General features: G+C 36.6%; 1 pseudogene; it reads right to left on the bottom strand.

The window, feature by feature from the left end:
• Positions 1-11,089: 11,089 nt before the first annotated feature.
• Positions 11,090-12,761, bottom strand: LOC129143568 (homeobox protein VENTX-like; annotated as a pseudogene).
• Positions 12,762-14,448: the final 1,687 nt, after the last annotated feature.

Raw genomic sequence — 14,448 nt, 5'->3', positions numbered from 1 at the left:
AAACAGGCAATTACACATGATAAATTGCTCCTCTCACTGGACCTAAACTTTGAAGAGTACTTTTTTTATTCACATAAGCAAACATACTTGGCTTTTGGCAATTTATATCACCCCTGCCTCATTTGAAAGGATTTCTATCTTTAGGTACTATTGGGCTTCTCCTGATCTATTGCAGTAATTCACTGCCATTATCATCAGAGATGAAATTTGGTTTTTCTAAAGGTGCTACATATTTTGTTGCCAAGAAACTAGTTAGCAAAGGAGTATTTATATGTATTTGAAAATTAAAAGAGCAGGAAATCATAAAAGACTAAGAATTAAAAGACAGCAGAAGTTTCAAAATAGAATCAAAGAGGCTGTGCCTATTTGAGTTTCTAAGGCACAAACCAACGCATAGTAGACATGAGCAATAAATATCACCAATTACAATTAAATTTTAAATTAATATCTTTGTCTTTGTACCAGTGTAATGTTTCAATTGTTCTGAAGAAATCAGATCAGAAAGCTAAAAGGTAACTGAAGTGGTATATAGGCCTGTTTCTTTAGATCTGAATTGAAGTAGAAAATTACCTTTCTATACATAAGCATGGATGACATTGTATTCATAACTTTGTTCACCCAAAAGCCGCATGAAGTGGTGGGGAAAGCAATGAGGAGTCTTAGAGTAGCCAGAGTCTATTGTAGACTTTGTCCCTGACCAACAGGGTAACTTAAATAGTCAACTAATGCCTTGCCCTTAATTTCTTCATCAGTAAAATGGATGACGGTGATTAATAGCTAAGCTGGTTTAATACATCAGCACTAGAAGGGCATTGCTTTTATCCTCTCAGGAATAAAAATTCTTTATTCGAGTGACCAATGCAGCTACTCACATACTTGCATATGTCCAGAAAAATATTCTGTATTCCTTTCCATCCTGAGTGTAAGCCATATTGTAGGTCATTCATATACTCAACCAGAATGTACATTTCACCAATATTGGAGTAGTTGCTAATTCACTTAGTACTCACTTATTATGATCGCACTTATGCCAACATCATGTAAGATATGCTACTTCTATTTTCCCAGTCAAGAATGTAATAAATTCTGAACAAAACCAACCCTGAAAAAGGCAACAGACAGCTGGCAGTGGGGGTGTGGAAGGGAACAACAATTTAAATGCATCATCCTTATTTCTTTTGTTGCACTTTCTCTCTTCAATAGGAAGGGGTCCCGACTAAGCCATAACTAATTCTGTCCTGCGTTTGCATGTATTTTAACTAATGGTTGCCTTATTAAGACCATTTCTTCCACAGACAAGTATATCAGTTATGCACTCTTGTCATTGTTACAGGAATTATTTAAACTGAGTCCTAACAGTGAAAGTTTTACCTGACTTTTGCTGATTTTTTTTCTTTCTACATGGGGAGATTTATCTCTGGAGCATCTCTTGTGTTTTTGTATGGTTTGCTTCAGTAGCTAGAGAGGCTACTATCAGGAAGTGAAATGGATCATTTCTAATGGTAGGTCTCCATTGCCTACATGGTATTTCTGAGAGTGGTATCAGGGTGTCCAATGAAAGATGGATAGGTTGACATGTCATGCTCATTTGGCCTAAAGGTTGTTACTGCCAGGAATGGACTTACAACTTACCAGAATGGGAATGGTGACAAAAGGCAGGTTCTACTCTGGAAAAATATCATATGTGTTATTTTATTAGAAGTTCATGCAGGTCATGAAGAGTCACAGAGTTTAAAGAATTCTCTGGTTGGGTCATCAATGTTCAGATGTCAAGGGACTGAACATTACCTTCAATTTGAGGGTCTTCTCTTTCCTCTTCTCAGTGATGGAAACTCATCCTTCCTAGGTGGCTAAGTTGACTGTAGAAACTGCTAAAATGTATTTGTCAAACGAAGTAAAATCTGACTATTAATATATATGATCAGGTACAGTATCTTAGAGTTTGGTTAACTAAGACAGCCGATAATGGGGTCATGTTATTTTCAGACTGGCAGGTCATCTCTAAAGGCAATTTTTAAAGATTAGGGCTAAAATGATTTGTGAGCAAAGAAGTATAATTAAAAATAAGTAACAGTATAGTGACGAGTTCTAAGGTTAATGCTTATATACGCACACACATACAGAATTGTAAAAATATGAGTCTTAGTACCTGTCATTCTTTTACAAAGCCATGGTAAAATCATTTTATTTTCAATGATTAGGTTGGTTTTACTTTAACAAAAGGAACTCCAATTTCACACTTGGGAATCTTAATCATTTTGGGGCACTAATCATTTTAGGGCATTGGAGGGGCTGGGAAGTAGATATAATGTTAAGATGTTATGCACTCTAGCAAGACTATTATGCTAACAGTTTGAGTTGGGTCATACAATTGTATCATTTCACATCAGCTACTGACTTTGACCACTGACTTTGAATGCTTTTAAAATCTTCCTCAAATCCAGGTAGTGTGCAGGACATGGTATAACAAGACAACGGAAAATTAGCAGAGAGAGCCTTCATTGGAAACCCAGATTGTATTTTTGCCAGTACAACAAATATTATTTTTAAAGTCTCTCACTAATAGGATTGTTCAACATACATCTGTTGAGAAACAATGATGTCAGAGAGTTTTGAAGCTATAGTGAAGTGTGTTAAATTTTATTAACCAAAATAATGATATGGGTTTTATTGGACTTTTGTCAACCCAACTTAACACACATTGTTATATAATTTCAGTATAGGACCCTAGGGCTAGGGGCAACTAATATTGGATAAAGACCCTTCGTGAGATGCTTTATGTCTCTTATGATGTTATGCTAACATTAGTAGAGATGAAAAAGGAATTAAGTTCGTGAGATCCTGGAAAGTTTAACTTTTATCAAATAGTCAAGAAAAATTCCATTTTATGGCATCTGGTTTTTAAATGGATTATAGAAAAATGTGTGGAAGTACTGGATATTGGCGAAAAAGCCTTGTGGCCAAGGGATCTGGGCACAAGATCGAGCATCACAGAACAGTGAACACAGTTGTTGGCTTCACTACCAATCATCTACGAGGAAACTGGGCCAATTCACTTGACATTTTGATGATTCTCTCTGATAAAAATAGGGATAATGACTGATTACAGAAACGTGCTTTTAAAAAAGCTGAATTTAGTAAAAGCAAGTCATTTGCTACTCAAAATAGCTCCAAAATCTAAGCCATATTTCTATAAATTTCATAAAGTTGTTTTAAAATGTGACTTATAGTTACAGCGTTTATATTACTACATATTTAAGATGGAACTGACCTGATGCCAAAGCTACATCATTTGTAGCTATATTAGCTTTCTCTTTTGTCCTGAAAAAAGGTTGGAGTGTTTTTAAAAATATAGTTTTTAATCTGCACATGGAGCTATATGCAAAGAACACTGTTTCTTCGGGGAATATTTTTAGTCATAGTTTCTTTCATTTATCAGCAAAAATCTTATGTCAGTTTCAACTAAGGTCTCCTAACTGAACTTTTTTTGTTTTGTTTTGTTTTGTTTTGTAAATCCACAGCAATTTTTATTAAATAAAAGCCTAGGTGAGAAAAATAAGTTATATCCTAGCACATGAAACTTAGTCAATAATTTCTTCTAATAATATTTAATTCACTGAAATTTTACAACAAATTTTAAATCGACTACTAAGAGTGGTCAGTCGGGGAAAATTTAGTGTTATCCAATGTATGATGAAATATTCAGCTCTCACAAAAACTGGATGTTTGGCTATTTTAAAATGGCTGTTCTTCACAATAAAACTACAAACAGACACTGTCGAATAAATTGAGTGATAAGTATGTCTATTTACTAACATGAGCCAATTTGAACTTTAGTTTTGAGATCTAAAAATATCTTAATCCACATGCATTTAGTGACTATAAATTGAAGGCAGTGTTCTTTTGACAACCAAGCTTATTGAAAACGTTGGCATTAATGTTCACAAACATGAGCACTATTTTGAAATTAAAAATAGACTATGGTTTGCTCTACATGCTTGTGACCCTGCAAAAAATAAAGGAAAAATATTCATGCGATTTTTCTCCTCTTATATTCTTATGGCTTAAAAAATATAACCAGGTTTTTATCTAATATCAATCTCTTGGCAAAGGATCATATAAGGTTTTACCTGCTAACAAGAATACCTCATTTGAAAGAGCATTACCACAAGCATTGGAGGGAGGTACAGTTGACATGGTGAATTTGATTTTACAAAAACTAACAAAGCTGGGGGGTGGCAAAGCACTGACTTAACTATAATCACTAGTCACACCAATGTGAGATTCCAAATCATTGGTCAGCCACAGTGATGCCACCTTGGCATCAAACTTGCCTGTTCCATCTTTATCAATGTATCTGGAAGTCTGACTTGAGTACCAGAAGCCAAAACGCTCAGAATGCTAATTTGTGCCACCTTAATGGCCCATGTGTTCAGTAAATAAATTTGCTTTTTACATCTCGTCAAATCTTACTGAATAAACCTTTCATCAGAGTTCTACATATGCCCAGGTGGGCTTGGAAACCTGAGATAGGATTTTATTATGTTTTATATTATGATAGTTGAATGATGATTCTATATGTTACTGTTATATTTGTTTTCATTAAAAACCCAAAGAACTACCCTTTGTATACCAGCAAAGTACTATTTTTCTTGAAAAAAAGTAATAATAATAATAATTAAGGCAATTCACATAGTTTGTTTTATGCCAGTCTTCTGTTTTAAGTCATGTGATAACATCTCCCCAAACATCAATTTCTCACCCTACATGATATGTGATAAAATCCCCCATATGCCAATAATTTCCCCCACTATAAAATGAAGCTGCTTCCGATATTATTGACTCAGAAATGTAAAATATAGCACAGTTTATCTTGTCTGTGGTCCTGTACTAAGTTAAACTTGCAGTTGTGAACAAATTAATATTTATTTTTATTAGGAATTCTTTAAGATGAATTTTCAGTTTTAGTAAAAGAAAGACACTAGTGATATTTTTATGGATGAAAGCTCTCTGGTTCCTTCAGCAGCTCTAGGAACATCCTTAGCCATTATATCCTCTCTCTTTGACAATATCAAAATTGTCCAAGTAAATGTAATATTGCCAGTGGTGTCAAGACATTGGTCTGTTCATGTCCTTATTCTTCGCTTGGTTTGTGGAATCAAAATGGTTGCTTATTTTCCTCTCTTCTGTAGATAATCCATAGGCAATGTATTCAATTTGGGAAACATTTTTTTTCAACTTGGTTTAAGTTTGAAGGCTCTAAGGAAGAGGAATATTAGAACAAATTATGTATTCTCTATGTTCTACTCCACTTGTTTGTAATATACTCCTGTTCTGAGAGTTATGGTAAACCTATATAACACGACTGTTCCAAGTGCCAAGTGAGAATTGTAGTGACTCACAGAACCGTCTCATGACTATTTATCAAAAGAAATGTGCTGATTAAAGAAAAAAAGTAAAATATCTTATTTTCATTCAGTTCTGGATGATGCTTGTTCCATTACCCCTTCTCTCTCCCTTGTTAAACAAGGTAAACGTTTTCACACTTAAACTGACCACTTAGAGCATTTCAGTTTAATGTAAGGCAGAAAAATAATGTTACCCATAACTTTGAATCCTTATAGTTGGCCTTTGCTAAAATAAAATTTTAGTGACGACAAGAGGTTGCAAGATGGTAATCCATGTTTCCATAGGGCTGAAATTTTTTTTATTTTAGTTCCCAAACAGCTTTGAAAAAAGTGTTTTTAAAATGAGAATTTCTATAATTTATTTTCTATCTGCTACTAAAGACACTGCTAGACTGATTAAGCCTGGTGGATAGAGAAAATCCAAACTTGAACCTTTGGAAAAATCGTTTATCAACATTTAAAATTCTATAAGCCCATAAAAACATGTTAACGCCAACACATGGAAAAGAAAATGTGTTGCAATAAGTTCTCATTCATGTTCGAGAACAACAGGAGATGAAAAGTATGCGCACCAACTAAGGTTTTCTTTCACACTCTCTGAATATACAATGAATAATATACCAAAAATGGTATACAATTTTATGATACAAATGGTATCATATTGAAATTCAAAGACATGAATATTCAGAGAAAACTATTGTAAAAAAATTATTATCCATACAGTATATATTTGCTGCCAAATTGAAAATTATCATTGCCAAATTTTTTTAGTCTATTCTGACAGGTCAAAATAATTTATCAGGCTCATTAAGTAACAGGTTTAAATATATTTCAACTCAGAGGAGATGAACATGAAAGATATCAGTAGCATTTCTCTATGCCTATCATTTATTACCATAACTATATTTAAATCAATGTGAATCTTACATAAGTGAATAACAAAAGTTAGACCTTTTGAGGTAATAATGATGCAACACAACTGTTCTCTTTGTATGCATTATAAAATGGCAAGTTGGATTGAATATTCTGCCTAATGCTACACGCTCACATCAATCTGCAACTGTAAAATTTTCCAGACACCAGAGCCCCACAGATTGCAGACTCCACCAATTTCCTGACTACCATGTAGTCAAATACCAGGTTCACCTATTTACAACACCAGCCCTGTCTTCCATGTTAGTTCAAAACATGTTTCTGGTGTTGATACCAATGCTCCATCCCAGTGGGGAGCTATGGATGACACAACTTATTTCTAAGAGAAATCTAGTTCGTGTGTTCAAAACTTATTTTACTAGGAAAGAAGGAATGTATCAGCAAGTGCCTGAAACGTTCTCTACTGGTCTTCTAAGGCTGATGTCTTTATATTTCATCTTAGCGAAAAGAGCAGAAATAATAATACCAAAAAGAGGGGAAGAAAAAGGAAAAGTGGAAGAAAAAAAGTTAGACATGATGTAACATTATAAAAACAACCTTAAAATGCCCAGATATAACTCTAATAGGAGACTGAATGAATAGACTTTGTGGGAAAAACAGTAGTAAACTTTAAAGCCTCTGAAAGAATTCTATGCCTAAGGGAAAAATAAACATTTGCTTCCAAAATTAAAATACAATGAGAATTTATAATTTTTCTTGAAAAGTGAAAAAAAAAAAAAAAAAAAAATCGAGAGCGCCCTGGTACTGAATTCCCACTAGGCGTTTATTGGTTGCAGAACTAGCTAAATGAACTGTGACTGGCCCCTTTGGACTAAACAGAATTTTACAACTTTCTACAATCTGTACTTGGAGGCCCCAGTCTTTGCTTTTTGCAGGTCCCTGTAATCAGTTTGGTTTGCAACCCCCAGCATGGCTTATAGGTTCTTAGCCACCAGGTACTCTTTTACTAGCTAGTCTTAAGGGTCTTCATCCATCTACCTTCTCTCCCAGTGGGTTCCCCTTGTAATGTTTTTTATTATTATTTTGGATAGGCATTTTCAACAAGGGGAGTTTTTTTTTTTTTTTTACAAACAACACCTTCAATAAAGGTTTTCTTTACCAGAGTATGATCTGTGACAAATTAGTGACTTGAGTGTGTGTGGGATTTCTTACAGTTGACACCTAGGAAAGATTTGATTTGGTTTATGCAGTGGGTGACTATATCAAGAAACAAATTCTGTCATTTTGTTTGTTTGTTTCTCTACAGGAAGGTTTGGCTTCTGCTAATAGCAGAAATTGGACTTTAGGAAGAAAGACCAAACATTTTTTATATGAAAACAAGTCCTTACCTATTTAATTCTCTCTTGAAGTCAGATATGAAGAAAATTCAGAAATATTGTTTCTGAATATACATTTGCTGAATACATTCTGATTCTTTAGAGGGCCACTGACACTCTCCCCCAAATACATGTAACCTGTCAGATTATCAGTTTGAAAAAGACCCATACAAACATGTTTTATCAACTTTCAAAATAACCCCCCTTTTCCCCCACATTCAGGAACAGCATTTAAAATGCAGAACTATCCATCGCGTGCTAAATATCTATCCTTTTCATCTGCCTATGCAATAAACTGACCCAATTAACGTTGATATTAGCATCTATACTTTTGAAATCACTAATTATCTAATAGCAAAGGTCTCTTTCACATTGTTTTGCTTAGAAATAAAAAATAGGGCTGTTCATAAGTTTCCATTGAGTATTCCAAGCCAGAAAGCCCTCGCCACAGCTGGATTTGGAAGCTTGAATAACATACAACTTCACATTTCTCAAAGTGTGTAATCCAGGCATTATGAATAATTTCTAGCCAAATCCTAAGAAATTGTACATGATCTTTCTAAACATAGGCTGGGAATTGTTATGCTGAAGCAAAAATGAAGTGTCAGGTAATGTCTGATGCTGGGGAAAACAATTAGAACATTACTGAATTACCCTCCTGTTAAAGAGCTCACCTTCACCTTCAAAAGCTAATTATCAGTTTACCATGTTTAATTCATTAATTAGAATTATTTTCTAGAGTGTCAGAGCATTTCAGGTGGGTTGGGTTATGATGGAAAAGACTAGATAATCATAACCTCTGCAAGTTTGTGATTTATTTAGCCAAAGATGCAGAACTTATGGGAAGCAAAATGCTATACAGGGCGGTAGAAAACGAGGTCTATTGTGGCCACTGTTTCTTTTCCTCTGGATTCCTTTTAGGTGAGAGGTAGGAGAAACAGGGCCACAGTTGCCAGGGATGCTGGGTACAGATATGGCTCTGCCAGATTTATTTAGGAAAGCCTATTTTATGCTAACTCACTGCCATTGTATACTCAGGTATATTAGTTTCTTTGGGCTTCTGAAACAAATTGCCATAAACTTTGTTGGCTTGAAACAACAAAAAATGTAGTCTCTCACGGTTCTAGAGGTGGGAAGTCAAAAATCAAAGTATTAGCAGGATTGGTTTTTTCTTAGAGTGTCAGAGGAAGACTGTTCCAAGTCTCACTCTTCTGGTGGTTGCTGGCAATCCTTGGCATTCTGTGGCTTGTAGATATGCACTCCAGTCTCGGCCTCTGTCATTTATTGGGCTTGTTCCTATGTGTCTTCACGACTTTCGTTTCTCTGCATGTTTGTCTCTTCTCTTTTTCTTATAAGGACACCAGTCATATTGGATTTAGGATTCATCCTACTCAAGTGTGACCTCATCTTAACTGATTACATCTGCTAAGACCCTATTTCCAAGTAAAGCCACATTTTCAGGTTCTTCTAGAGGTAGAACTTCAACATATGTTTTTGGGAGAATCAAATCAACCCACAACATTAGGTTTATCTTACCCTTCCTAGAGAACTCACATTCAATTTGTACCCTTCCCTTTAAGGAGACATTTGCTATCTTAATACTTTGCTAGTTCATGAACAAAACCACCATCATAAAGCCACCACTTTTATTGTTGAGATTTGAGGTGCAGGCAAGCAAAACAGGGCCCTGAAAACTATCTTTGTTCCTATTTTTTTCTTTTTTGTAAAAATGCTATACCTTGCTAGCCACACCAAATCCCATTGTCTTAGGTTAGGTCCTCTAGAAGCAGAGCCCAAAATGGGCTTCTCAGCAAAGTTCTTTGTTACTGAAGGGGTACTCACAGGGGGAAAGGGATAAAGGAAGTAGAATAGGATGAAGTAAAAAACTTGAGGTCCAGTTTCAGGCTAGTCTCATAAGAAGCTCAAATATTTCTAGTACTTTTTACAAATAGCATGTGATCATTAATACAATTCAAGGATAAGGTATGAAACAGATAGGTGCAATTAGAAGCAAAAAAAGAGATGCATAACATCAACTCTTAGTGCCATTGAAAGTTATGGGTCATTTTTAGGTAGGCTGATTAGTCGTTCTAGTTTGCCTGAAATACCTCCAATTTATGCCTGTTACACTGATGCAATCATTAATCATGCTCCATGTCAAGCTAAAATTTTTTTATTTGTTTAATAAAATGTACGAGTTTAATCTTTTTCAAATTTATAAAACAAGTGGACTGAAATAAGAACTTTTCCAATAACAATTTTTATAGTAATTTGTATTTAATAAAACACACTGTTTATGAGGGAATCTAATTGAGAAGACATAAAATGTTTACCCTAGAAAAGTAATTGATATTTTAGATTACAATAATATTACTGAATATCTTATTTCTCCATCTGTCCACTCTTCATCCATTCGTGCATCCTTTATTAATATGCGGTTATAATGTACCCTATACTATACTGGATAGGAGAGGGAAGGGTAACTAAAACATAACCAGCAACACACTCTGTGCCAAATGCGTATTTATTTATGTTTATTCATACATAATATTTTACATATTTATGGAGTACATGTGATTTTTTTTATATGCATAGACTGTATAATAATCAAGTCAAGGATTTGAGGCATCCATCACTTTGAGTATTTATTATTTCTATGCATTGGGAATGATTCAAATCCTCTCTTCTAGAAACACTGAAATATACAATATGTGTTCTTAACTATAGTCACTCTACAGTGGAAAGATAGGATTTATACTTTTTATCTAACTGTGTATTTGTGCCTGTTAACCTACCTCTTCTCATCCTCCCCTCACCCACCCAACATTCTTAGCTTCTAGTATCTATTATTCTACTCTCTGCCTTTATATGATTAACATTTTTAGCTCCCACACATGAGTAAGGACATGCGGTTTGTCTTTCTGTGCCTGGGTTATTTCACTTAAAATAATGATATCCACTTTCATCCTGGTTGCTGATACACGATTACATTCTTTTTTATAGCCAAATAGTACACCATTGTGAATGTATACCACATTTTTTCTTTCTCTATTTGTTGATTGATGGACACTTACATGGATCCCATTTCTTTACTATCAAGAATAGAGCTGAGATAAACATGCCAGTGCCGGTATCCCTTTGATATATTCACTGGTTTCTATTCCTTTGGATAGACCCTCAGTAGTGGGATTGCTGGTGAATACGGTAGCTGTATTTTTAGTTTTCTGATAAATCTCTACAGTATTTTCCACAATGGTTGTACTAATGTACATTCCCACCAACAGTGTATAAGAGTTCCCTTTTCTCCACACTTCACCAGTATCTATCGCTTTTTGTCTTTTTTTTTTTTTTTTTTTTTTTTTTTTTTTTTTTTTTTTTTTTTTTTTTAGTGAAGAGGTGACTTTAACAAATATGTTCTCCAGAAATCTCCAGAACCTTTGCGAGGGTCAGGGTGAGAGGTGCCGCCACGATGTAAACAGAACAGCTGAGTCCTCCGGGTAGGCGTCAGACGCGATCTGCACAGACCGCTTGTGTGGGAGGCATGTAGTCGGAGGCGTTTCCTCAAATGCATCCCCTGTCTCTGGCAGAGCACACAGGCCCCGGGGCCCCGTGGACAGGGCTGGTCCCAGCTTACGCGCACCACTTCCTGGGCGTGGGGGGTTGTACGCCAGAGGCTGCCCGCAGCAGGAAGCCCACGAAGAGGCCAGGGCCTCTTGATCCATTTGTCAGAGACCCCAGAAGGAGCCAAGGGGCAGCCAGGGGGCCCAGGCAGGGGTGCCCAAGGGCACAGCAGCTGCAGGCCATTGGCAAGGCGAGAAGATGGTGAGTGGAAAGCAGGGGGCCCGTGGAGAGACCCTGATAAGGGGCCGTTTAGCTGGGAGTCCTGCATTTGCCGTTTGTGTTTCATCCGGCGATTTTGAAACCAGGTTTTTATCTGGACCTCTGAGAGCTGCATCTCCCTGGCCAGCCAATTCCGCTCCAGAGGGCCCAGGTACTGGTGGTGCCGGAAGACGCCCTCCAAGGCACGGACCTGCTCCGTGGTGAAGGCTGTGCGGACACCGGGAGCCAGCTAGGGGTTTGGCTCCTTACTCAACCCAGCCACAGTCCTCTCCGGCGCATGCAGATTTGACGAGCTAGCCTCCTTGGTACTGACAGCCTGAGGGGGCTCCCGGGTGCGGAATGTCTGGCCCGGGCCAGGGAGGCTCCCGGGGGGTGTTTCCTATGAACTTTAGGATTGTTTTTTCTATTTCTGTGAAAAATGACGTTGGCATTTTCATAGGAATTGAATTAAATCTGTAGACTGCTTTGGGAATTATGGTCATTTTAATGATAACCCTTCTGATCCATGAGCATGGGATGGTCTTCTCATTTGTTTGTATCTTCTTCAATTTCTTGAACTAAACTGTGTTACAGTTTAGCTGATAGAGATCTTTCACCTCTCTGGTTAAACGTATTCCTAGGTATTTTATTTTTTGCATTTATTGTAAATGATATTGCCATCTTTGTTTTTTTCTTTGGCTATTTCATTATTGGAATATGGAAATGCAGCTGATTGGCCAGGTGCAGTGGCTCACGCCTATAATCCCAGCACTTTGGGAGGCCGAGGTAGGCGGATCATGAGGTCAAGAGATCGAGACCATCCTGGCCAACATGGTGAAACCCCATCTCTACTAAAAATACAAAAATAATTAGCTGCGCTTGGTGGCATGCACCTGTAATCCTAGCTACTCAGGAGGCTGAGGTAGGAGAATCACTTGAATCTGGGAGGTAGAGGTTGCAGTGAGCCGAGATTGTGCCACTGCACTCCAGGCTGGTGACAGAGTGAGACTCTGTCTAAATAATAATAAAATATATATATATATATATATATATATATATATATATATATATAAAGAAATGCAGCTGATTTTTGTATGTTGATTTTGTATCTTGCAACTTGACTGAATTTGTTTGTTACCTCTACAAGTTTTTTGACGGAGTCTTTTGTTTTTTCTAAACACAAGGTCATGTTGTCTGCAAAGAGGAACAATTTGAGTTCCTCTTTTCCAATATGAATGCCTTTCATTTCTTTCTCTTGTCTGAATACTCTGGCTAGGACTTCCATGTTGACTGGAAGTGCTGAAAGTAGGCATCTTGTACTTAGAAAAAAGGCTTTCAACGTTTCTCCATTCAGTATGATGTTAGTTGTGGGTTTGTCATATATGGCCTTTACTGAGGTATATTCATTCTATGCCTAGTTAATGTGAAGTTTGTATCTTGAAAAGATGTTGAATTTTATCAAATGTTCTTTCTGAGTCTATTGAGATAATAATATAGTTTTCGTCTTTCATTCTGTTGATGTGATACATCATGTTTATTGATTTGTGTATGTTTAATCATCTTGCATCCTCGGTACAAATCCCACTTAATCATGTGTCTTATCTTTTTGATATGCTGTTAAATTTAATTTGCTAGTATTTTGTTGAGAATTTTTGCAACTTTGTTTATCAGTGACGTTGGCCTGTAGTTTTCTCTTTGTTGTTGTGTTTTTCTGGTTTTGGTATTGGGTAATGCTGGCCTTGTCAAATGAGTTAGGAAGAATTATTTTCTTTTTAAAATATACAACGGTTGCAGGAGGGTTTGCATTTATCTTCATTATTATTATTATTATTATTATTTTTTTTTTTTTTTTGAGACACAGTCTCACTCTGTCACCCAGGCTGGAGTGCAATAGCATAATCACAGCTTACTGCAGCCTTGATCTCCAGGACTCAAGTGATCCTCCTGCCTCAGCCTCCCAAGTAGCTGGGACCACAGGCATGTGCTGCCATGCTTGGTTATTTTTTAAAATACTTTTTTGTAGAGATGGGGTCTTACTATGTTGCCTGGGCTGGTCTTGAATTCTCAGCCTTAAGTAATCCCCCACCTCTCAAAGTTCTGGGATTACAGGTATGATCCACTGCACCTGGCCAGTATTAGTTTTCTATATGTTTGCTTTTAGCAGTGAATCTATGCAGTTCTGGGCCTTTCTTTGTTGGGAGACTTTTAATTACTAATTCAGTCTCACTACTCATTTTTGACAGTTTAAATTTTCTCTTTCTTCCTGATTCAATCTTGGTAGGTTGCATGTTTCCTAGAATTTATCCATATGCTCTAAGTTTTCTAGTTTCTTAGTACATAGTTGGTCATAATAGTCTCTAATCAACTTTTTGATGTCTGTGTTATCAGTTGGAATGTTTCATTTTTCATTTCCGATTTTATTTATTTGGGGTTTATCCCTTCTTTTCTTTGTTAGTCTAGCTAGTTGTTAATAGACTTTGCTTATCCTTTTGTTTTGTTTTGTTTTGTTTTTTGAGACGGAGTCTCGCTCCCTCGCCCAGGCTGGAGTGCAGTGGTGTGATCTCAGCTCACTGCAGCCTCAGCCTCCCAGGTTCAAGCGATTCTCCTGCCTCAGCCTCTCGAATAGCTGGGATTATAGGCGTGCGCCACTATGCTCAGCTAATTTTTGTATTTTTAGTAGAGACCGGGTTTTCTCATGTTGGCCAGGATGGTCTCCTGACCTCAGGTGATCCACCCACCTCGGCCTCCCAAAGTGCTGGGATTATAGGCGTGAGCCACCATGCCTGGCCTTGTTTATCATTTTGAAGAGCCCATTTTTGTTTAATTGATCATTTATCCTTTGCATTTTTTTTAGTCTATATTTTGTTCAGTTCAGCTCTGATCTTTAGTATCTCTTTCATTCTGCTAACTGTGAGTGTGGTTTGCTTTTGTTTTTCTAGTTCTTTGAGGTGCATTGTCAAATTATTTATTTA

The sequence above is a fragment of the Pan troglodytes genome, chromosome 2 (assembly GCF_028858775.2).
Source record: "Pan troglodytes isolate AG18354 chromosome 2, NHGRI_mPanTro3-v2.0_pri, whole genome shotgun sequence".
Classification (NCBI taxonomy): Eukaryota; Metazoa; Chordata; class Mammalia; order Primates; family Hominidae; genus Pan; species Pan troglodytes.
Note: the sequence above shows the minus strand (reverse complement) of the source record. Positions and strands in the feature narration are given on the sequence as shown.